General features: G+C 42.5%; 1 protein-coding gene across 1 annotated transcript in view; it reads left to right on the plus strand.

The window, feature by feature from the left end:
* The first annotated feature begins 10875 nt into the window (after window positions 1-10875).
* LOC126334757 (protein singed) overlaps window positions 10876-25551 on the plus strand; it is a 331294-nt gene continuing 316618 nt past the window's right edge. Inside the window, exon 1 of the mRNA XM_049997327.1 lies at window positions 10876-11085. The gene's annotated coding sequence lies outside the window, so the exon portion shown is untranslated. The remainder of the gene's footprint in view (window positions 11086-25551) is intronic.

The following is a 25551-nucleotide window of genomic DNA, read 5'->3' on the forward strand; positions in this document are numbered from 1 at the left end:
GGATGCAATCGAGTACAGAGCTTTACTACGCCTCCCGATCAGAAAAATTATTCATTTGCACACTTGGTGGCGGTTCTGCCTCTAATTGTTTAAATAAAGACTGAAAATAAAGACTTATGTGCATCCTATCCAGCAAAGGCTGAATTCTTTTCCCGCCAATTCCTAGGAAGAGGCGGCGGTCGGATGACTTAGGTTAGTGGAGGAAGCCTAAGTGACCTATTTTCCCGCCATTTTCTTAGGTTAGCGAAGGTAGCTGTGGTATGTTGCATTGTCCTGCTGGAATTTGAACTTCCCGCCATTTTCTGGGGGAGGGGAGGGAAGAGGGTTAGGTTAGTGGAGGTAGCCCAATTGATCTATCTTCCCTCCAAAATTTGAACTTCCCATCATGAAGTCATTGCGACGTTGCCATGTTTATCGCCGCCATCTTGAATAAATTTGCAGCAATGCAATGTGGGGTGGTACATATTTTCTCCTACTACTCCCGTGGTGCTCCACAGTTACCTCGGCACCAGTTTTGGAGTAAGCTGTATACTTTAACCATGGTGGCACGTGAACAGTTAACAGACTCAGCCGTTTCGTAAATGCTTCCATTCTTGGTCTTAAAGCTAATAATCATGGCCTTTAGGACGCCAGCCAAATCGCTCCGTTTCCGCATTATGGGAACAACTGCACTGTTTTCTGTGGCCTCCTGACAAGTTTTATATACCATCCGCTCCTGGTACTGTCACTTGCCTTCAGTGAGTGATTATTGCACGCTGACGTCGACGTGGACTGTGGTCGCATTAATGTGATTGGACCGTGTATTCTCACTGCAAAAAATGACTTGAACTTATTTGTCAATTCTGAGAACTGCTACAACCAAAATAAACATTCCTCCTTTCTGACTTGATCATGATCTTCAAATTCCTCTACCGCTGAGTACAAAGAGATATCTGCCGTTTCCTTGGGTCAGGAATTTCATTTCTTCAAAGTGCCACTTGATGCCTTCGCATCCTTCTTCCAGCCCCCTTCCCGATTTTTGTCGTTTATTTTTTTCAGTTATTTGCATAAATTCGTTTGTCACTCATTCATTCAGGAACTTGTTATGATATGACGTAATTACAGTCGTCCGGGCATAACTATGGGTTCTTACAGCTTTGGGAGATAACTGATCGGAACTCAACATACGAAAAATTATTTCACTTTCTTACACGAATGATAAAAATATTTACCTTAGTTTATATAATCTGTTACCACAGGAGTGTGTCGAATATTTACAACTGTCTTTGAACAGTAAAGCGTCACTTAATACAAACAATTACAAATTCTTCTCTTGAAGTGTAAGTTCGACATTTATAAAGCTACTCTTTTTAATAGCACTGGTGTCCTAACTAGATGATGCTGACTGCATCATTAGGGGTCATGACCGGGGGGGGGGGGGGAGGGGGGAGTGCGAGTCCATCGACTCTATATCGAGAACACTAAGGTGCTGATTGCTGATAGAGAGGGCGTGTCTTCAAGAGCGCTTCGTCCTCATTAATTGCAGTGAGATATCAGTAACGTCTGTGGTATCGATGTGCGATGCCTACTTTGGTATGGCGCTATGATCTTTGGAGTGTACCATGGACCTGACGTGTAATGCACAGTCCCACCCTTTATGAAACATCCCCTTAGAAAAATTGTACAAGACTGTGCTTAAACTGACACATAATATTTTTGGCGCAACGCAATCTGACTTTCAATAATCCCTACAAGAGAATGGCCCTGACTAAATTAACCTATACGTTTCACAAATCACTTACCTCACAAAAATCTTGGGTTACTCGAACTACTGCAATACAGCGAGCGCCACTACTCCCAGATAAATAAAAGATTCAAACTACGGAAGGCACTAACTACTGATAGGTATAGTTAACAAAAGAAAGATTTTAATAGAGAACAAACAATGTATTTACCTTAGTAGTCATAATATATATAGCAGTTCATGACATCCATTCTTACAAATTTCAAAACTCCGCCATCTCTCTCCCCACATCCACCACTGCTGGCGGCTCACCTCCAACTGCGCAACGCTACGCGCCGCCAACAGCCAACTGCCGTTGCCCAACACTACAATGGCAGACAACAATGCAAACCAGCCACAGACTGCACACAGCACAGCCAGTGATTTTCAGAGCGCTACGTGGCGTTACCAATAAAAAAACCTAAACAGCCTACTTACACCTTATACGGTACAATATATTACACAGTACACTGAGCTATAGTTAATATTTTTAAAGCTCTTATTCTTCCTGGGTATATTGCGCAATGCATCAATGCATGTGCGGGGCCGTGGGAAGATGATAGGGAAAGACCCTCTGCCAAGGGGAAAAAAAACAACATATAAACTGAGTTCCGAAACGTACGCGGAAACGACTGAAAGCAGCAGTATCCGCCTCGTTTACACTCTCGCATAACCATACTCTACAGACCTGCGACCATAATCATAGTGCTTAGTAAAACCATGTTAACTTCTATTTTATATTGTGGAAATTATGAAGTTGTCGAAGTTCTAAAGTCGCAAGTCAATACGCAATAGCATTTGTTGCACTACTTTGCAGTCCGGCTCGTAGCTTTGGAGCCGTTGGCGGTGATAGACACAGCCGCTTGGATTTTAGCGTGACTCATTCACCCCTGTCGCTAGCCTAGCTGTGGGAAGCGGTACCTGTGTCAATTTGAGCGACAGAATATTCAAGCCCCTAAGAATCTAAACAAACTATATTAAATATTATTCAATTTAGTTAAAAGTCAATATACTGCCCTTTGTTATTAATTAGAAGATTGTGTAAAAATCTCAGCTTTCTAGCTGGCATACTTTCAGAGTTAGAGAAAATTACCTAAAACACCCCAAACCGACACTTGTAAGATTAAAGTCAGTTAGGATTCATAATAGTTTGTCTTTTAGTATCATTTGGAATCATTACTGAAGTCCACAAGATGTTAGGTCAAATGTTCAAAAGTGTGTGAAATCTTATGGGACTTAACTGCCAAGGTCATCAGTCCCTAAGCATACACACTGCTTAACCTAAATTATCCTAAGGACAAACACACACTCCCATGCCCGAGGGAGGACTCGAGCCTCCGCCGCCGGGATCAGCCGCACAGTCCACGACTGCAGCGCCTCAGACCGCACGGCTAATCCCGCGCGGCTGTTAGGTCAATTTGTTTGAATTTTCATAATTAAAAACGGTGACTGTTTTTCATTTCCGTAATATAAAATTCAGAAAAGATCAGTATTTATTTGATGTGTTGTGTGAGTATATGAGAATGAGTGAGAGTGTGTATGTGGGACATACGGAAAAATTCAGTTAAACATTACGTAACTATGTCATGGGAAAGAGTTAAGCAAGCAAGTTGCAATGAAACATGTAATTTCCACACCGTGCTGATGACGTATGTCCAAGGGTACTTGCTTTCATAAGAAGGCGGCCAGAATAGCCATTTTTAGAATAATAGTTTTCTAAAGTTTTTCATAAGTTATTTCAAGATTAGTTTTCTTTTCGTTGGCTTTGTTAGACATTTCATTAATATTTGCATGATGAAGTGACGTAAATGCATCTGTGAATGTTGATTGACGAAAGACAGTTTTAGCGCAAGAAAGAACTCGAAGGATTGTTTTGATTGGCTGGTCATTTTCAACAACCAATCAGAGTTAAACATTTCCCGCGCATTGCAAGTAGTTATAGGCCCTGGAAGGAACGGCAGTGAGAGGGCCGCTGGCTAGCTATCGGACATGCAGGTCATGTTGGACGTGTCCGTCTACATTATGAGTAAATGAAGAAGTTATTGGTTTCTCGCGTCCGGACTGTATTGCCGTGAAAACAGTTGCATTTACGGACAGATTGTGGAAATTTGTGCTTTGTAAAGTGTTAAGTTGGAAAGAACTTTCGGCCTTTGTAAAATTCCGCGTTTCGTGTTTCATATTCATCTATGGAATAGTTGGCGATCAGTTTCTTTATTAGAAATCCACTAAAAAAAAAAGACCGAATGTGAATCTCATATATTGTAGTTAGAGCATTGACTGTAGATCACGTAATAATTCGGGTCGAACTTAAGTACATTTCTGGCTGTCTTGCGTGTATCCTGGGTTGTATGAACTGTGAGCTGAGGAAATTGATATCAGTCGTTTAAATAAATACGATCTGATGGCTAATTCTTTAATTTTGAACCTAAAGAAATAAAGAACTTGTTGCGAAATTTTGAAATATTTTTCTTGAAGAATGAAGCAATCGCCCTCCACCCGAAAATCGTTATAAGATATTACAGGATATCTTGCTACCAGAGTTTAGGCGGACTTTGCAAACGTGAGTATTGACGATGCTTTTAGCATCGTCTGGACAGTATCTACGTATGCAGAGAAACGGGCTGGTGATCAGACGCCGTACTGAGGTAGGTGGAACTTTTGTCGGAATGGTACACCGAAGATAAATGATCAATCAATTACGCAACGTAACGCGACATTTAAACCGCCCCACCGCAAGTTTCTTGATATTATTCTTCTTAAATTAACTGCATGGCACATTTACTTCTCAAAGTTTCGCAAGATAGCCTTTTAACTACTATATTTCTCCTTTTGTCAATAAATCGATTATTTATTTTGTAGGCCTGTCTGGATTAATTCTTTTAATCTGTCCATAGAATCGTAACCAGCGTTTACTAAATCCACTGTGAGTGTTTATGTTTTGATCGATTTATTGATTGCTTTGAGTCGATATTGTTCAGCTACATGTTTTGGGAGTAGAATTTTTCTTAAGAGTCTGGGATCCTCGTTCTTTATGTTTTGAATGTTAGTTTTCCTGTCAGAATTAGTGTTTCTGAGCAACAAAGGCATTGTGATTGAATTGCTGTATTGTAATAACTTAGTTTTGTGTGCCTGGAGGTACATTTCTCGTTGTATTTATTTCGGATAAGTCGGAATGCATTTTCCATCTTTTGGCGTCTAATTTCGTTTGCCTTTGTTCCAGTTCCATTTTTCTGTATTTTTATATCCAAATATTTAAATTGTGGAGATCGTTTAATTTTGCCATATTCCTCTCCATGAATTTTGGTGCTTATATGTTACATAGCATGTATTCTGCCTCTTCAAAATATGTCTGGAAAGCGACTTTTGCTGCAGTGTCGTTCAAGAATACAATTTGATGTTGGGCTGATGAAATGACGCAAGTTAATGTAGCTAAATCATCTGCAAATGCTAGACAATCTTCAGACAACTTGCCTCTACCTGCAGTGATTTGTTGGTCAAATTTGAGGACTGATTTCCGTTCGCGCCATTGTTGTATCACTTTCTCAGGGACAACAGCTGGAATGTAATGGAGACAGCCCATCTCCTTGTTTTATTGCCTTTTTGATATCGAAGGCCTTTGAGAGTTGCCAAGGAAATTTAACCCTGGAATTTGTATCGGTTAGTGTCTGTTTTATGACTGCAATTGTTTTCACATCTAGAGTTTGTTATTTTAATATTTTGAAGAGTGAGTCGCGTTCATCTGAGTCATAGGCTTTTTTGATATCAACAAATGTGCAGAATGAGATTTTTACTCTGCAGCGGAGTGTGCGCTGATATAAACTTTCCTGGCAGACTAAAACTGTGCGCCGGACATAGACTCGAATTCGGGACTTTTGCCTTTCGCGGACAAGTGCTCTACCATCTGAGCTACCCAAGCACGACTCACGCCCCGTCCTCACAGCTTTGCTTCTACCAGTACTCGCCTCCTACCTTCCAAACTACACAGAAGCTCTCCTGCGAACCTTGCAGAACTAGCACTCCTGGTAGAAAGGATATTGCTGAGACGTGGCTTACCCACAGCCTGGGAGGAAGTAGGGCTGTGAGGACAGGGCGTTTGTCGTGATTGGGTAGCTCAGATGGTAGAGCACTTGCCCGCGAAAAGCAAAGGTCCCGTGCTCAAGTCTCGGTCTGGCACACTGCTTTAACCTGCTAGGAAAGTTTCAACAAATGTGCAGACCACGTTTTTTCAGCAAATTCTCTAGTGTCTTAAGATTAGCTTTACGTTCAAGATTTGCTATGGACGTGAACCGTCTGGTCTGAATCCTGACTGATGTTCTCCAATGTTCGGTTCTAGATAATTCTGTGCTCTGTACAGACAACACTAGGGTAGAATTCTGTATGCAACTGATATTAGTGAGATTCCCCTGTAGTTATTTACAGCTGTTCTGTCTCTTTTCTCGTGCAGTGGGTGAATTGAGGCATTTTCCAATCTTCTGGAACTTGTTCTGTTTGTCACATGTCTTGCATGACTTTGGTGATTTCTTTTATGGTGGTTAAGAGTTTCTGTTGTGATTTCATCTTCCGCCGACGCTTGACAGTGACACAGTGACAAAAACTTTGCCCTCGTGACTGGTACAGCGTACCGAACCGTACCGCAAGCGGATATACGGGATGTTACCAAAAAGTAACGGATTTTTTTTAATTTCTCAGGATTTATACATGCGAATTTCAATTTTTTATCTTGTTGGTATACATATTCCTGATGTATGTTTGCGTTTTCGGATGTTTCGAACATTTAATTTACTATTGAGAGTCGAAAATATTATACTTGTTTCGGAATCCTCGGCGAATTTTTACTTTCCAAAAACATGAATCATAGAATTGGCAATCAGTTGTGCTTGAAAAATGGAATAAAGTGCAGCACCGCATTCGAAATGTTGACAGTGGTTCTTGGCGAATCTACGATGAATAAGACAAGAGTTTACGGATGTTTCAAAGAAGGTACGAGAAGATGCTGAATACGGCGACCACCCTGCACATCGTAGCACATGAATTACTGACGACGCTGTGGAAAACCGCCGAATCACCATCAGAGAGGTTGCTGATGATGTCACATATCCTTTAGTTCATGTCAAGCAGTTTTTTCGGGTGTTTTGGGGATGAAACGTGTAGCAGTATAGTGTGCTCCGAAATTGTTGAATTTCCGCCACGAACGACGTCGCGTAGACATTGCTCAGGAACTGCTGAATGAAGTATACAACGATCTAGAACTTCTACGGAAGGTTATAACAAGTGACAAAACAGGGCTATAGAGGTAAGACGTCGAAGCTAAAGCCCAATCGTCCCAATGGAAACAGCCTGAAGAGCCCCCTCCCCCCCCCCCCCTCCCCCCCAAAGAAAAAAATCTACAAGTTCGACCCGTGTGAAGATTTTTCTGACTGTATTCTTAGATTACAATGGGATCGTGCATCATGAGTTCCTGCCTTGTGGTCTTACGGTCAAGATGGGATACTACCTGGAAGTTATGCGCTGTTTGCGCGAAGCAGTCCAAATAAAAACTACCAGAACCGTGGAAAACTGCATCACAGTGATGATAATGATCCCACTCACACCTCAATGCTTGTACGTGATTTATTAAGAAAAACAAAACTGTTTTGTTGCCTCAGCCAACGTATCCACCGGACACGGTTCCCTGCGACTTCTTTCTATTCCCAAGGCTGAACAGAAAAATGAAATGACTTCGTTCTGCCATCACTAATAAGGTAAAAACAGAATCGCTGATGGAACTGAAAACCATAACGAGAACTGAGTTCCATAAGTGCTTCTAAAATTGGTAAAAGCGCTGGCACAAGAACATTGTATCCGAGTGAGTATTTTTTTGGAGGGAACAAAGCGATTTTGATGAATAAACGATGATTCTTTAAGAAAAACAAAAATTCCCGTTACTATTTGATCACACCTCGTACATATTCTGTTATTGTCACTGCCGCATCGGACAGATGCGTATCTTGTTGTGCGAGTAGAGTTACCAATACTGTGTAAAATCCAGTTATTCAAATAAAACGAAATATGCTCTTCGCCCCAAATAAGCCAAACAATGCGAGTACATTTTGTTCCTTTGGCTCTATTGTCTCCGAATACTGCGGTTTTCACAAATTGGGTGCATTTTCTTTTTTTAGAAGTTTCACTACGGGGCGTCAACAACGCAAGAAACTCAGAGTTTCAAGGTAGATGCAATTAGGCTAAGTTCAGATACAACACGCGTTGACGCCCGCTATCTCGCGATCGAGTTTCAAGAGAGTTCGGATGACGAACGGTAGAGCGCATTAGTCGCTGCAGTAGACCTCTCGCAGTCTGTTGGCGGTTTCAGATACCTTGCAAACAGTGTTCAACGGCGGAACTACTCCAATCATCAAAAATTGGAAAATCGACTATATCTGGCATTACTCGTCAAGCATTCAAAGTTATCTCGTTGAATGTAAAGGATAGTGTGATGATAAACACCCGATGAAGAAAAATGGAGTAAAATGGTTTTGAATAGTGCGCAATGTTTCCTCAGTGCACCGGAGTTCTCGATGGTGAACACATCAGAGTACAAAATACAGAACATTCAAATTCTTATACTTCACTTATAAACTTTTTTTCCCTCTAGTGTTCTTGGTGCTATGTGACCGACCATCCCTTTACCTGGACAGACATTCGCGCTTATGGAAAAGACAGAATGTTCAGAGATTCCATTCTCCCTGAAAAACACACTGGAAAATCTTTACATATACCAAAACAAAGACCTTTAACAGAAAAGTTCGACGAAGCACTTACATGATATTAAATGACGAAGCTTTTTGGTGATGAAAAGTTTAATGGAACCTACAGCGGAAAGCAGCTGACTTATACTGTGTAAAAAAAGATATTTAACTATCGACTAACTTTAGCACTTAAGTAAGTTCTGTGTACTTTCTATATAGCTTGTAATAGGTGCAGAATACCACATCGGACATTAGATGCTTGAGTGGTTTGTGCCGAATACATTGTAAGAGCGATTATAGTTCACTACAGTTATGTTGGATCGACTGATGGATTTAAACGCAAAGATATCTTAGAAGAAAATCTCACAAGTATAAATGCTACGCGCAATGGAGGGCCCACTTCATTGCCGGATAACGTTCGGGCTAATTTTACCAACCATTTTGTTAACGAAGGTAGAATTAAGAACATCCAGACCGTATACTTATTAACGTTGACACTTTTCTTACTCATGTTTTTCTTTTTCTTGCGTCAGTTCCCTCACAGGAGATCAAAACCAGTTCTTGCGAAGGTCGTCGTATCAAAACTTTATTTTTATACAATTCCTATGGTATATTCAAAAAAGCTGTCCTTTTTTTCTACTTCGTCAATCAGTAGCTCGATGTCAATATTTTCACACTTCGTTTCACTTATTTTTCACAACGTCTAACGAAGGAAATTAACAGTAACTCGCACAAAATTCATCTAACTACGACGGAAACGTGTGATCAACTGAACAGCCCATACGGGCGCCATCTTTCTTTCTAACTGCGCGTCAACGCCCGTTCGTCTGCGTCTAAAGATTTTTTTTCAGTGAGTGCTGCGTTGACGCGCGCTGATATTATCAGTTGTAAGACGAATGTTAGATAGCTAAACACGTGGTTTGAAATGCGCGTCAGATTTCCGTTATGTGAACTTAGCCTTAGTCTACTATGAAATCATAGGTGCCTTTCGCCAAATGCCAACATCATCATGATAACTTATTGGCTACGGATTTGTTTGTTGTTTAGCATTGTGGATATATACAGAAACGGAAGAAATGCAGACACATATAAAGAAGACCCGCTACGTCAGCCATTGGGTTAATTCAGGCACTTCTTTATAGTAAACTGAGTATCTGCAGAATCTACTTCGAATATCGAACAGTAAACAATCATACCTGTAACGATGCATTTTGCAATGCATTTTGCATTGTACATTTTGCAATGTTTGTACGTGAATTTCTATTTCAAAATTCTCCATTGTAGAAACGAGGCACTTGGCCAATTTCTTTTTTGTTAAACAAATTCAGTTTCGTTTACCCTCCCTTTACTCATGTAGATCTACTGCAGTATTCATCTGTGAACTCAACAAGTTTAAATTTCAAATCAACTTCATGGCTCTTTAGTGTGTTCAGGTCTCATTTGTATTGTCTAATTCATATTACGTGTTCGTTTTCTTATACAATGGTTTATTAATTCTCCTGAAACTATTTATTTCTGTGTACAGTTATTTTGATTTTTTGTGATCACAGACACTTACAGTCAAAGCAGCCGTAAGCTGCAACACATGGTGAATTTAAGTTCTACATTTTACGATGGTCGATAACCACACCAAACGTACCAATTTGAATTTATTAATTCACGTCGCCAAAACAAAATTAGTTAACTATTGCAGATTCTGGAAGACGTTCTTTCAATCATCAGGAAATTTGGAAATGCAGTCGCTAAAATATTCATTAAATGAATGAATATTTGTATAACATGCCGCTTTTTAATTCCAAATCAGTTCCTGTATTATCTGATAGTAATGTTAAGTTATGAGGGTGGTTTGGCCTACACATTTTCAAAATAGAATTATCGGTTTCTTAGAAGTGATGTGACGCAATTGTTACGTAACTGGTCTCGCATTCAGGAGGAGCAGATTCAAATCTCGATCCGGTCAACCAGATTTAATGTTTCTATCCTTCCACTGACCACTTAAGGCAAATCACATAATGGTTCCTTTCGGAAGGACGCAGCCGATTTCCGTCTGCACACTTGTCCAACAGAAGCAAGTAAGTGTTAAGCCTCTAATAGTATCGTCGTCGACGGGACGTTACCATAATCTCCTTTCCATTTTTAGAATGTATCGGACACTTGCCTGTCACGTCATTAAGTTTATTAGCAGTGTTAATAGAGCTCCAGACGACCTTGTTATCAATTCAGTTTTAATTAAAAGCATAACGAAGATGAGTAAGATATCGCGTCTTACTTGCGCTGTAGAGCGTTTCGCGCGGTGAGCGATGCAACGGCGTCAGCCATTGGCTGACCGAAAGCTGCGCCGCTATTGGCCGAAAGTGCGAGACGCCGGCCGCCATGGTGGGGGACATGGTAGTTGGTAGCATCTCTGGCGGTGAGCGAGCGTAGTGCGTCTCGGTCTGTGGTGGCGGCTGTTTCTCTGTGCCGAGAGTTCGTGTGGATGACTGAAATCGTCGTGCGAAGCCTATAGTAATCCGAAGTCGTTTCGGTACCCTCTTCACACAACAATTGCTAGCGGGACGCCGCCAAATCAGCTTTCAGGAGACATCACGTGTTTTTAAGGTGAGCGAAAACATCGTCTTTTTCCATTGTTTACAATGTGTGTTTACGTGCTCTTGCAAAAATTTGACTGCTTGTGGCATTGCCAATAGAGATTTGTTATACTTGCATATAAATCCGATGAAAACTTCCAGAAAATGAAGTGCTCTGTAGATGTAAGCAAATGTAAATATACAAACAATTGTAATTAACAACATTTGCTTGGTGAGATATCAGATGTTGTGACCACAGGAACTGTAGCTATGTCATCTGATCAATACGAGTAGATCTTTAATGTTGATCAGTTGTTCCTTTGCACCGTTATTTGCTGATAACTGAAAGCGCGTTCTAGCATTGTCACTGAAGGTGCCTGGCGTTGTGGTTTTGTGAATGTTTGTGCTATGGTTATCATCAATTATTAGTGCACACAAAGAAGTGCTAAGCCAGATACATGAATGCGTCTACGCCATAAGCTACAGCGAGTTTGCAAATGTGCACCTGAGAGAAATAATTCGTAACGATTATTTTCAGTTGCTTCTTTCCTGTTTTATTTATTTATTTTTTGTATTACTGCATGTTAACTCAGCCTTTGGCAACATTGTTCAACGTGTTAGCGTTCTGTAAACAAATCAGTGTCTTACGCGTCTTGTTTCGTTTAGAGATACGTTTTCTAAGTGTTCGTCATAGCGACGCTCATTGTTTGCCACAGAAGAGTACTTACACTGTAATCTAGTTCAGTGACAGTTGTAAGAGTTGTGACTACTAGTTAGGCGTTTATTTACCGCAGACAGGAGGCACCATTAGGTGAGTCACACTTGGGGAAGGGTGTGGGCACACAGCGGGTGATCGGACGCTGTTAGGGGTGGCTGTTGACTCATGGTCGTAAAATACGGACTCACCCAAAGATTCTTTGGCTGCGTTCAGATACTTGTGATCCCAGTCTCAGCTGCATTCATGCATTTCATTGCCGTCTCATCTTCTGCAAGGTAGTGGAGAACAATGCACTGAAAGTTTTACTTTGACCACCCCGTATTAAAAACACACAATGTATAGTAACAGCTTCTCCAAGGAACGAAACAGATATGCTGAACCGCCGTAAGAGTTGATTTTTTGTGGCAGTTTAATGAAGTATGGTTAACGGCGGTTATTTATAGAGTGTGACAGAAACGGTTTACTTCCGTAGGCATTTGTTTTGTTTCCTGGAAGTAGTTATCAATGAACGACATCGGATTATGTGTGTGTGTGTGTGTGTGTGTGTGTGTGTGTGTGTGTGTGTGTGTGTGTGTGTAAAGATACCCAATGTTATGTTTACAGCTAGGGCTGATAGCTTTGCTGGTTAATGTAACAACAGTTTCAACACTGTGAAACAAGCCTACCACGGCGGTCGTAGACGACTGCTCATAAAGCTCACTGTAGACATACCCTGCGCAATTCATTTTACAGTTGGCCGAGGTAACCAATGTGTGAAACTTTCCAGCGATAAGTTAGAATTTCGAGGTTGTTCATGGACGCCTGAATATTAGGAGCAAGAGCACATTGAGCGCCTTGGCACGAAGCGTTAACTGGACTGTGTGCCCTTAGAGTAGGACACACAGCTCGTAGCAGAACATTACCCCTCGGTTTAGGCCATCAGTCATCAGGCGCGACAGCTGCGGCGGGCGGAAACAGCCAGCTGAGGATGACGAGGCGTGCTTCCCGTTTCGTGCATCTGCGTTCACGTCGCTCTCATTATTTGAGGTGGCCTAAAACTCTGGTTCCCATTCAATATTACAGTGGAGCAGGCTCATACGCTGCGTCTTGACGGGCGGTCTACATCAGTCGAATAAGGGACGGACCAACTAAGGTAGGCTGTAAATTTTAGGTGTTAAAATGTCTCTGAGCACTATGGGACTTAACTTCTAAGGTCATCAGTTCCCTTGAACTTAGAACTACTTAAACCTGACTAACCTAAGGACATCACACACATCCATGCCCGAGTCAGGATTCGAACCTGCGATCATAGCGGTCGCGCGGTTCCAGACAGAGCGCCTAGAACCGCTCGGCCACCATGCTCGGCTGTAAGTTTTACGGCAGTGATCAGTGCCAAGGGGGGAAACTTTGATTCCGTCCTATATACCTTGATTTAGGTTTTCCACCATAGTCCCTAAACCCCACGAGTAGGGCTGGATCTTTGAAGACACCCAGCTGATAATTTTTTACTGCCCGATGGAGCAGTTCATAAGATCAAAACGTCTCCCGAAAAAGAAAGGGAGACAAAGAATAAACCATACTGATTCCCATCGAGCGAGGCGATATAATGGCAGATGTCTTCCGACTAGTATTCGGAAGTTCGGGATCAAATCCTCTTCCACTCAGCAGTTTCGTAATTTGCCTAAACAGTTCAGGCAAATGATGGGTAGTGTCTTAAACTCGCGACTAGCTTCTACTCCACTCCTGACCGACGTTGATAACGGGCCTCATTTCTTCGTGTGATATTCCTTTTTTCCTGTTTTCATCTATAGTTTTTTATGGGTAAGCGAGTGTGACGATTGGTTTGGGACTTCAAATATGTACAACTCAATAATCAATAAAGTGCCATTTGGTTTAAGTTTTTTTTAGTGAGCTCCCTCGGAAAATTGCTCAGTATCTGGTTGACCTAGCTGCTATAAAGTGAGGTAATTGTTAAATAGCGATCAGCGAACTTGTAATTACTTATTACGGTCTCATCCAAAAGTACAAAGGTTCGTGGTACAGTCGGTTTATGTACAGAACTACGCTCGTGGCGCCAATGGGATTCTCTCCTTACTGAGATGTATATGCTGCGGTTTCTTGTTCCAGATAATCCTTTAGGTCCATAATCGCTTCTTCGGGTAATTAAACAAAGGTAAAATGCTCGTAAGTGTCTACGTGTCATCTTAATTTTGTAACATCGTCTCCGGGTGTAATTTTCGAAGAAAGGAGAATGTTTACCGAGTTCTATATGAAAGGATCTCGTACTGTCTGTCCTCTGCCGTATGTGTACACTTTACCCAAGTCCTTGCCACGACATCGTCACAGCACTTATCTATGTCCCTCGCTGCAGTTATTGGTTCTTTACTTCATTTTTCCTCTGTAGTTAACGCAACTTCGGAATCGATTTAATGGCCACAGAATATTACAATAGTAGAATATCTCGTTGCACCCTGGAAATCGTTCTGTGGTGACAGACATTACAAGTAACACCAATGATTCTTACGTGTTCGTGAGACGGCCAGCTGTCACTCATACCAAGCGGACAATTGTCGAGCGATGTTGACGGAGATGGCACGTAAATTAACCCATGGTGTCCGTCATGGTCTTCCTTCCGTGCTGTACAAAACAGGCAAATCATATTTGTGGGGCCACACAGTAAAAGACAGTTGCGTGATTTTAGGTTACATTCGGTTTGAGTAACTATTTCGAAGCCAGCAGAAGGAAACTCAAGTTACATGTTTCACGCGAGCGGATGGACCACTGTTTCCTCCTCCTTGTGGAGGAAGTTCTGATTTTCCTTACACTGTTCGGTTGATTAGCCGGTATAATCACCTCAATTCTCGTAGTTACTCTGCACCTAACATGTGTTCCTATTTGTTCCTGTGTCTTGGCTTTTTTCAGTTTCTCTGTTTCCTGATAGTCAAATGTGAAATTATTAGCTATTGCTATTGTTTACGAAATTGGACATCTGTCACTTGCGACGTTGCCTACTGATTGACCGAGCGAGGTGGCGCAGTGGTTAGCACACTGGACTCGATTCGGGAGGACGACGGTTCAATCCCGTCTCCGGCCATCCTGATTTAGGTTTTCCGTGATTTCCCTATATCGTTTCAGGCAAATGCCGGGATGGTTCCTTTGAAAGGGCACGGCCGATTTCCTTCCCAATCCTTCCCTAACCCGAGCTTGCGCTCCGTCTCTAATGACCTCGTTGTCGACGAGACGTTAAACACTAACCACCACCACCTACTGATTGAGTAATAAGTAGTGGATTTTTGGAGGATTTGATTCTCAATTTAATTAAAAGGCAAGGCGTGTGCCAATTTTGCTTAGTACTTCTCATTGTGGTAGTAGTAGTAGTAGTAGTATGGAACAATTAGGACACAGTGTCTAATCGGAGCTTGTGCTCGGTCCCTAATGAAACTTGCTCTCATCTTTTTTCTTTATGTGATGTATGCGCAAATAAAAAGTGGTACTGCAGTGTTGCCCGTGTTCCTGAACAGCCCTCAGTTTTCAAATTTCCCATCGTAATAGACTCCACGTGAAGAATGGACGTAATAGACATCCACCTATAGCGTGGCTGATCACCTTGTCCATTCTGGGCTTGTTGCTGCGTTGAGGGGACTTGAAACCGTAATCTCCCTATCTTGTTCGGACTAAGGCATTCCATTTTTGTAAACTTGATATGTTCCTTGCATCAACAGCTACCGGATGGCATTAAAAATATATATCGTTTTATTAGGAGAGAAACTTGGTTGCTTTAAAATCTCGCACAAGACATGGCGACTGATGACCTTAGCAGTTAAGTCCTATAAGATTTCACACACATTTCGCACAAGACGTGTTAAGAGTGCTAACTAAACAAGTTTCTCCATTTGCGTTCGTTCTGTCACTTGCAGAAGGCTGCTTCTGATATCTCACTTTTTTAATGGATTATTAAGTGTCAAAGACGCGTGAGACGCCTTGCAAAAACTAGATACAGCAGAATGAGATATAAAATCCTTTATTCACTACGCGGGAAAATTTTGCTCAAGCGGAACGTCTTGTGAGATACACAGTAGCAGTGAGAACAACTCAGTAGACCGTTTGTTTCTTTATTTCGTGCCTGCGGAAGACCGTTTACTGTGAGCGCCTTGTGCTGTCCTGGGAAGCACTGCGGCTCAGCGGGAGGTGGTCAGTGACCGCGGCGCGTAGCGTGTCGGACGAAAGTGGCGGTGCCGCCGTCTTTTGCTGGCCGGCCGGCCGGCGGGCGACGACCGATTTGCGTGGCGTGCAGACGCCGGTAGCCAGCTGCCTGCAGCTGCGGCCGGCGCACCGTTACGCACAAGGTGCCGTGGGCTAGGTCGCGCACCGCAGCTGCAGCTGCCGTTGTCCTTGTCCACTCGACGCACGACCACTGAAGTCGTGGGATAGCGATGTGCACATTTACAGATGCCGATATTATCGAGTACGCGAGGTATAGAAAGGCAGTGCATTGGCGGTGCCATAATTTGTACTCAGGTGATTCGCGTGAAACGGTATCCAACGTGATAATGGCCGAACAGTGAGAATTACCAGACTTTGAACGCGGACTGGTTGTAAGTGTTAGACGCATGGGACATTCCATTTCGGAAATAGTTGTTGTTGTTGTTGCGGTCTTCAGTACTGAGACTGGTTTGATGCAGCTCTCCATGCTACTCTATCCTGTGCCAGCTTCATCATCTCCCAGTAATTACTGCAACCTACACCCTTCTGAATCTGCTTAGGGTGTTCACCTCTTGGTCTCCCTCTACGATTTTTACCCTCCTCGCTGCCCTCCAATACTAAACTGGTGATCCCTTGACGCCTCAGAACATGTCCTACCAACCGGTCCCTTCTTCTTGTCAAGTTGTGCCACAAACTCCTCCCCAGTTCTAATCAATACCTCCTCATAAGTTATGTGATCTACCCATCTAATCTTCAGCATTCTTCTGTAGCACCACATTTCGAAAGTTTCTGTTCTCTTCTTGTCCAAACTATTTATAGTCCACGTTTCACCTCCATACATGGCTACATTCCATACAAATACTTTCAGAAACGACTTCCTGACACTTAAATCTATACTTGATGTTAACAAATTTCTCTTCTTCAGAAACACTTTCCTTGCCATTGCCAGTCTACATTTTATATCTACTTCGACCATCATCAGTTATTTTGCTCCCCAAATAGCAAAATTCCTTTACTACTTCAAGTGTCTCACTTCCTAATCTAATTCCCTCAGAATCACCCGACAAAATTCGACTACATTCCATTATCCTCGTTTTGCTTTTTTTGATGTTCATCTCATATCCTCCTTTCAAGGCACTGTCCATTCCGTTCAACTGGTCTTCCAAGTCCTCTGTAAGTAATTTCACCTCCAGTTTCACATGGATCTCGAACCCGGTGCAACTCGGCATTTTTCTCGTCAAGCAAACACTGACAAAGCTGAAAAAAATAAGTGACAGAAAAAAATCCTAGGATTGTCAGAGGGTCGAAACCGAGACCTTTAAATTTGTAGTCCACTTCTACATACATACTGCGCAAGGCATCGTACGTTCCATGGCGGAGTCTACCTTGTGCCACTGTAAGTAATTTCCTCTCCAGTTCCATTCGTAAATAGAGCGTGGGAAAATCAATTGTCTATATGCCTCCGTACAAGCCCTAATTTCTCTTATCTTCGTAGTCATTACGTGAAATGTACGTTGGGGGCAGAGTAGAAACATTCTGCAGTCAGCTTCAGATGTGGGTTCTCTAAATTTTCTCAATAGTATTCTGCGAAAAGAACGCTTTCTTCCCTCCATGGAATCCAACTTTTGTGCACTAAGCATCTTGGCAATAATCACGGGTTGATTGATCATACCGTTATCAAATTTGGAACCTCACCCCCCCCCCCCCCTCCCCTGAATTGCTTCATCGTTTTCCTTTAATCCGACCTGGTGGGGATCCCAGACACTCGAGCGGTACTCAAGAATGTGTCACACTAGTGCCGTACGCTGGGTACTTTACAGATGAACCTCACTTCCCTAAAATTCTTTGGCACTTTACTGCTGAGCCCTCGAATCACAATAGAGAGAAACATCAACTTTAAAAAAACTCCACATATTTAAACTCACACGAGGCTAGCGAGAAAAGTCTGAAAACGTTTTACTGTGGGATTTGGTTTGAAAAGCTGCCAGAATAAGAATTATGATGTACGAAAGAGTCTACACGATCTCAAAACAAAAGAAAAAGACCTACAACCTTATATTTAAGCATCAGAATTTGAGGGCAGGGGTTTATTCACACGAAACATGGATTAATACGTATTACATTGTGGACAGATAATTGTCACAGTGATAGTACATGACAAGTATTGTAGAAAAATGGCCAGTAAATGTTATTTGTCGCTTCATTCTGGACATCGACATACAGATGTGTATCGTGTGAGCACCCCCTTGTAGGAATATTGTAGTGTGCGCTGTTATTGCAACGCCTCCTTTTTCTTGGGCGTTTAACGCTATGGTCCTCCCGCTATGGCCAGGTCGTAACATGTTTTGCTTGCAGGTGTGCCTAGATGTAACGCTGTTTACCATTGTTTCTGAAAACTTTGACATGAACTAATCGTCTAAAATTATAGATTTGTAGTCCGTATATGATTAAGGAAAATTAGTGGTTAACGTCCAGTCGACGGCGGGGTCATTAGAGACCGAACGCAAGGGGAAAGATATAGAAGGAAACCGTCCGTGTCTTTCAAAGGAACCATCTTGGCATTTGCCGTAAGCTACGTACACACACCAAGGAAAACGTAAATCAGGATGGTCGAATGGATACCTGAATCGCCATCCTCCCTAATCCGAGTCAAGTGTCTCACCGCCGATAGCATGAATAGGAGGTTTGGTTCAGGCCCTCGAATTTTTCGCCACTTCACCGACTTGTACATAACTGTCGCTGCATCCTTATGCAAGAAGCTAGTTTTGGTGTCTTGAGTCTGAATGAATGGACCCCGTTACATACTCTGGAGAAAATCAGATTTGGTCAAGAGGAATCGGTCTAACGTCTGTATTCGCCCACGCCAACCTATAGATTACAAAGGCGATCTTGGTCCACGTGCGTTCTATATAGATGCAAAGCAACCACAAAGATGCACGAGAAGTCTCTCCACTCTTTGAAGAGGTCGCTACATGTGGGGTTCGACTGCGCCCCAGTGTTCCTGATCAGGCACCAAGCTTCGGTTACCCTACAGTTGTCACGACAGTAGAGTACTTCACATCATACTTAAACAATTTTTACACCTCCTAATGCAGCCTTGTAAGGAACAATCTTGTTTTCCAGGCGTTTAGATTTCTGCCAGGGTACGGCCCGGTCAGCTTCAGATATATTGGCAACAATAATACAGAATTACTAGGGCTCCTTTCCTTCTCATGTTCATAACATCATCATCTCCGTCCTGTTCACGAATTAAGCATTATTACCTTTTGCAATTCTTCCACATTTTTCTTAGGTATCACGTGGTTCTTCTTCTCTCTGATACCTACTCGCGAGCTAGTTTTGTCACACAGGACAGTTTTCCAATCGTAAATACCGTAGTTGCCATAGTTATCTGTTCGTCAGTATTATCATTCGTTGCAAATACACCGTCAGAGGTAAGATAGCATTGCTTCTTGTCAGAGATGTTAGCAGACATAGGTCGAAAATATTTTTTTTAAATGTCTACTTAAACAACTCACATTTAGTTTTTATACGCTGAGGAGAATATAAACTTTTGATTTTTGAAGGAAACAGTAGTTTTCAAATAATACATGACGCGTATATATTTGGAAATATTGAGATAAATAAAATCGACTGTAAATTACGACCATTGACTCCAAGGTTTTTCTTAGTCAGAACCTACGACTGCCAGAATTGTTATGTACACAGGATAGCAGTTATTTCTCTCATCTTGGCTCAGTGTGAGGTATCGCTTCAAATGAGATGCCAAGGTGCAACTGGTGCTATTTATCCAACATGGAAAAGAAATAACTTGACAGATTAGCCGAAGAACGTCATTTTCGCCGGCCTGTTGTGATTCCTTGGAATTGTGACGTGGGTGCGTATTATTTCGATGCAGTTGCCAGAACTCACAATAGGACATAGGTGTCTCGACTTCTGGCATTACCTGCGGGTAACTTCGACTGTAACTATCACTTGTAGTATTACCCATCAGCAATGAAGATTTAAGTAACAAGTGCGGTACGTTTGCCAGCCGAGTCAGCTGTTACAGCATACAGCACGGTGATCACCTTCCTCTGGTACGCTGTCGTCAGAAACGAATTTTCTGCTTCTTGACATTGCCTCATATAACTCGTATAACTTAAGCGACCCTTACTCCCCAAACCCACTCCAATCAGATGCAGTGCGTCACTGTGCAAGAACAAAACTTTTACCTGAAGACGCTAACTAATGCGAATTTAATACCGTGGGTTATTGAACATGTCTAGAAAGAAGATATCCGATCAAAAATTTGGCATTTAAACTTAGAAATGGTGCTTAGACCAGCGGGCCTGTCTGCACACGACTCAGCGTATTGCTGAAGACTGCAGAGTTGCTGAGTTAATGTAGGATGTGTTGATTCAATGTTACGTGCAGTTCCCAGTGATGACGATCTTGTCTCCAGTGAACCGCACAGATGAAACTAACGGATGCTGATATCTGGTGTCTTGGTGATTAGGTAGTCACCACAGAAATCGTCAAAACTGGTGCAAGCGGTGGACCCTGGCGCTTCATGCAAAAACTTGAATATCATACTAAATGCGGAAAAGAAAAGGTACAGAATTTCACAGTGGTTACGTTCAACGTTAATGACGTGGAGTTGCATTGCCGGCCTCTGTGGCCGAGCTGTTCTAGGCGTTTCAGTCCGGAACCGCGGTGCTGCTACGGTCGCAGGTTCGAATCATGCCTCAGGTATAGATGCGTGTGATGTCCTTAGGTTAGTTAGGTTTAACTAGTTCTAAGTCTAGGGGACTGATGACCTCAGATGCTAGGTCCCATAGTGCTTAGAGCCATTGGAACAATTTTTGTGGAGTTGCATTAGTTCAGAAACACGCTGCCGACTTCACGCACACCGTCCTAATCGTCTCGTAAGTTGAGGCACTACCTTCCAATAAAGAGGTTCGCCATTCACTGTATACGAATAAGCGTGACTTCAATTACAGTAATTACTCCTGTGCAGGTATTTCTGTGGTCATCTTTCAATTTAGTGCAGTAGCTCGACTTTAGCGTCTTTTAAAATTCTACCATTTCAGTTTTCTGTGCATTATATCAGATAATATGATGCGTTCTACTACAGGAAACTGCAGATGACGCTCAGAATAAAACTTTCTCGAAAAATGTTTTCTGGGGTTCCTGACAACGGAATTTGAATAGCAGAGAGATTATTAGGAAACTGGACAGACAAAGTCTGCAAAAACCAGTTATCCTTTTCATGAACTAAGGTGACGTATTTCGCATAGGGTATATGAACATTTTCCGGTGTAGTTCCATTTTGGCTTCTCCGTATACAAGAGCTCGAGAGACGTTATGAGCAAGGTTTATAAAAACAGTGACGTTACTCAGATCTGGAAGGGCGCATGCGTCCCAATGCCGCCCATTGCATTTCTTTCGCTTTCAGTAGCGCAGTGTCTGCAGGTTCCCTTGTAATTTATTTATCACCTAGCCACTATCTTAATAGTTTCTTAACGAGCGCCGCGACTGATTACTGTTCCACCGACGGGATCAGTGTCCTCGTTGACAGGGATACCACCTTTCAGTTCTCACTAATGATTCAGGAAAGAAACAACTATTCGGCGCTACCTCATTGCTCTTTAATGCATTGTTATTTTACTCAACCAATGGCCTTGTCGCAGTGGTAATACCGGTTCCCGCCAGATCACCGAAGTTAAGCGCTGTCGGGCTGGGCACAGCACTTGTATGGATGACCATTCGGTCTGCCGAGCGCTGTTGGCAAGCAGGACGCACTCAGCTCGTGTGAGGCAAACTGAGGAGTTACTTGATTTGAAAAGCAGCAGCTCCGGTCTCATAAACAGACATACGGCCGGGAGAGCGGTGTGCTGACCACACGCCCCTCCGAATCCACTTCCAGGGGCGCTTGTGAGCTGAGATTGACACGGCGGCCGGTCGGTACCGTTGGGCCTTCATGTCTGTTCGGGCAGAGTTTAGTTTTTTTGTATAATTTTATTCATGAATCTCGTTAGGATGCCGCCCATTGAAAAATCTGCTCCTCAGTCTTCGAAGCATACAACACCATGTTGCGTTTATCAGAAAGATGACTTTTCATTTTGTCATCCCCGTAATTTGTCAAAGAAATTAACGCAATTCCTTTTTCTTTTGCCCAGTGAAGTTAAGCAGATTTCCGTGTCTTCTTCCATGGGTTTTCTGCTTTTTTAAATTGCTACATATTGTTTTTCCCCATCTACATTATTTATTGTCCGTCGTTTCCCCATGTACTTCTCCCTTCCTTCTTGCTTCCCTCCCTCCTCTTTCTTCAAGTTTATTTGCGCGAGAGCAACAATCTACGCACCTATATAATAATATTTATTATTCTCCTCTTTGGAGCTCTTACTTATTTTACGGTGTCCTCATATTATACTTTCTAAAAGTTATTATCCATGTCAAATTTAAAACTTACTTCATAATGAGTAAGTTGGTAAGATATGAAGAGTGCCTGATTAGATGTAAGAGAGAAACTTACAGATATATGAAGACATGTTTGCGTATAATCTGAATCTGTATCCACTGTTGTCAAGCTTTTTTTACAGAAGGTCTTTTCTGACCTACAGTCTTGAACATTCCGTTCCATTGTGAGGTAATTTGAAAGCTCTATATGTATATCAGAGCTACGAACACATTTCGTCGACTATACATCTGGACACGTTATCGCCACATGTTGCAAAGATATCACGAGCTACGACATTGTCGCGAAAAACAGTGACCCGTATATGTAATAAGGTTCCTTTAACGTCTATGGTCACAAACCATTTATTAACAGATTACCGATTTCAGTCTTTAATGACCATCATCGGATCTGTTTCATAAAAACAAAGTCCTAATGTACTGCAGGCATAGCGGCATCGTCAAATGTTAAATGGGGAAGCAGCACCAGCATCGTCAAATACATATAAATAATATCACAGATCCGATGATGGCCATTAAAGAGCGAAACCGGTAAACTGTTAACAAAAAGTCGTGAATTAAAGGAAACTTATTGCAAAGATATTTCTAGTCGCCAGAGTGCCGACCTTATGATCACCGTTAATGCTTCCGACTGGCGGCGTTACTTCGAATCCTGTTGGAAAGCGTGCGTTATATCGGTGAATATAACGCAGAAGACGCCATTTGATACCAGTGAGCTAGGCAGCGGAACGAATCGTTGAGAGTTAAACCAGGGAACAAGCGTAGTTAGCGACACGGTAATGATCGTCTCTGGACTGTGGCACGCCAGTAGACCCTCGCAATTAGGCGGTCACCCCTTCTGCAATTAACATTTACTGCCAAGTCGTCATTTTCTACCGTTAAGAAATTCCGTTCGTCTGTTGTACAATCGCACTCGCAGCCTCCCATTCCCGCTTGAGGGCAATATTGTGTGTTGTTATAGCGATGCGACTTTTTTCCACATACTTTCAGATAAATTTATTGCTGTTAGAGAGCATAAAATGTTTTATTGTAACGGTATTACAATAATAATGTAGCGATTTCGCGTCTCATCCACAATCTTCAGCTGGTATCATTAATTTGCGCCTGTACAAATAGACTTGTGATTCGTTAAGTTTTCCCGGCGTACTGAATGGTCGATGAGGTCTCCGGATTGGAGCCGGATCGTGCTTCCACATTATTTCGGCTGGCAATCGTCCAGCAGTCTTCAGGTGAGTTTCCGTGACGGCTGCAATCCCGAAACCTCATCGAACTAATAGAGACTTGCTTCCTGTGATGGTGTTTGGATGCCTGTTTTTAGACATCAAGCTCTCTGTACTTTGCTGGCTTTTCACATTTGTGTAAAGGTTTTCGGTAACAGACGAGTGGACTGCCAGTCCTAAGTTGTCAGGTATTTCTCGCAGACTGTATGCATAATACAGTCACAGAAAGTTTGCAAAAGAAGACAATTACCAACGGTTCTAGGCGCTACAGTCCGGAGCCGCGCGACTGCTACGATCGCAGGTTCGAATCCTGCCTCGGGCATGGATGTGTGTCATGTGCTTAGGTTAGGTAGGTTTAAGTAGTTCTTAGTTCTAGGGGACTGATGACCTCAAGCTGTTTAGTCCCATAGTGCTCAGAGCCATTTCTCGCATTTTGCGTGTTGACTTTTTAGCTTTTGACTGGGATCTTGGTCGTTATAAATGCGATAAGAAAGCCAACGTAGAACTAATAACAAGTTTAGGACAGAGTGTTGGGAACGCACAGAAATAAATAAGTATTGCGGCGTTAGAAATGGAGCACTCTAGAACAACATGTAGAATTTCCCGATTTGACCGCGTAAGAAATGAATAAATAAGAAAAAGGACGCATATCCAAAATAGTATTACGGGTAAAATAGAAGAAAGACAGTTAGGGTGGTTGTGGCATGTCAAAAGAAGGGCCAAAGAGAGTACTTCAATGGCAACCCCCTGAAAGGAGAAAGAGAGGAAGACCACAAAAGGGTGGCTAATGGATATGCAAGATGCGATGAAGGGAAGAGCATGACGAAGAATGGCGAGATCTTGGCTTTTGCCGACAGAGATGTGGAATGCGGCGGCAACTGTGAAAGACACACACGACAAGAAGAGGACTTCTCAGCGGAGTTGAAATTGAGCAATACACATTTCTTAGGAAATTTCTGTATATGAAAACCTCCAAACCGGTAGAAATGGGAACGGATAAACAAGTGTATTTGCCAAGTTAAAAATGTGGCGGCGCCGAGATTTGAACCCAGATCCGGTGGTGCTGGCGGCAAGTTCCTATGGGACCAAATTGCTAAGGTCATCGGTCTCTAGGCTTATACACTACTTAATCTAACGTAAATTAACTTACGCTAAGGACAACATGCACACCCATGCCCAAGAGAGGACTCGAGCCTCCGACGAGGGTAGCCGCTGACAAGGCGCTTAAAACAGAACGGCTACTTGCGCGACGAACCCAGATCCCTGCTTTTCAGCAGATACGAGCTACCAATAAATCCATTCTACACGTATCACGCCACCCCCATAGAAGCACTCGCCCCTCTTTCCTTTCAAATTCCCACAGTGCTGTGAGACCAGCATCCACTCGAAAGAGGATATAATCTAGAGTCTTTGAGTTCTTTGTGAAATCTACTCCGTGGAGTAAAAGAATTGTCTGCAACGATCCGACTTGTGAATCAACCAAATTCCCTCTATCATTCCTCTCAGCAGTACTAGTCTCGTAGCACCGTGGAAGAGCCGGAGCAGGGTTTGAAAGCAAAGGGGCAAAGCCCATGTCAGACTAAGCTCTTAAAAAGACAACTGGTACTACACGTATTACATGGTCATCGCTATATTTAAAAAAAAAAATTAAACCAAGCTGCAGCGTCGTATAAATTATTTGAATCTCAGCGCTTTTATATGTATTACAAGTATTTATTGGAGATCCAGATAAAATGGAAGACTGCGTGAGCGTATTGATGCTGTTTGCGATTCGTTGTGTGTTTTGTCCCGAGGTTACCGCAATACAGGCTTGCTTTGCATCGTGCAGGCAGCAGTGCCCCTGTGTATTGTCGCCGCCGGAACAAAGGCGGCGGCAGAGTGCGAGGGCTTACGTTTATGTCGACTAAATACAGTGCCG

This window comes from Schistocerca gregaria, chromosome 2 (assembly GCF_023897955.1).
Source record: "Schistocerca gregaria isolate iqSchGreg1 chromosome 2, iqSchGreg1.2, whole genome shotgun sequence".
In the NCBI taxonomy this organism is placed as follows: Eukaryota; Metazoa; Arthropoda; class Insecta; order Orthoptera; family Acrididae; genus Schistocerca; species Schistocerca gregaria.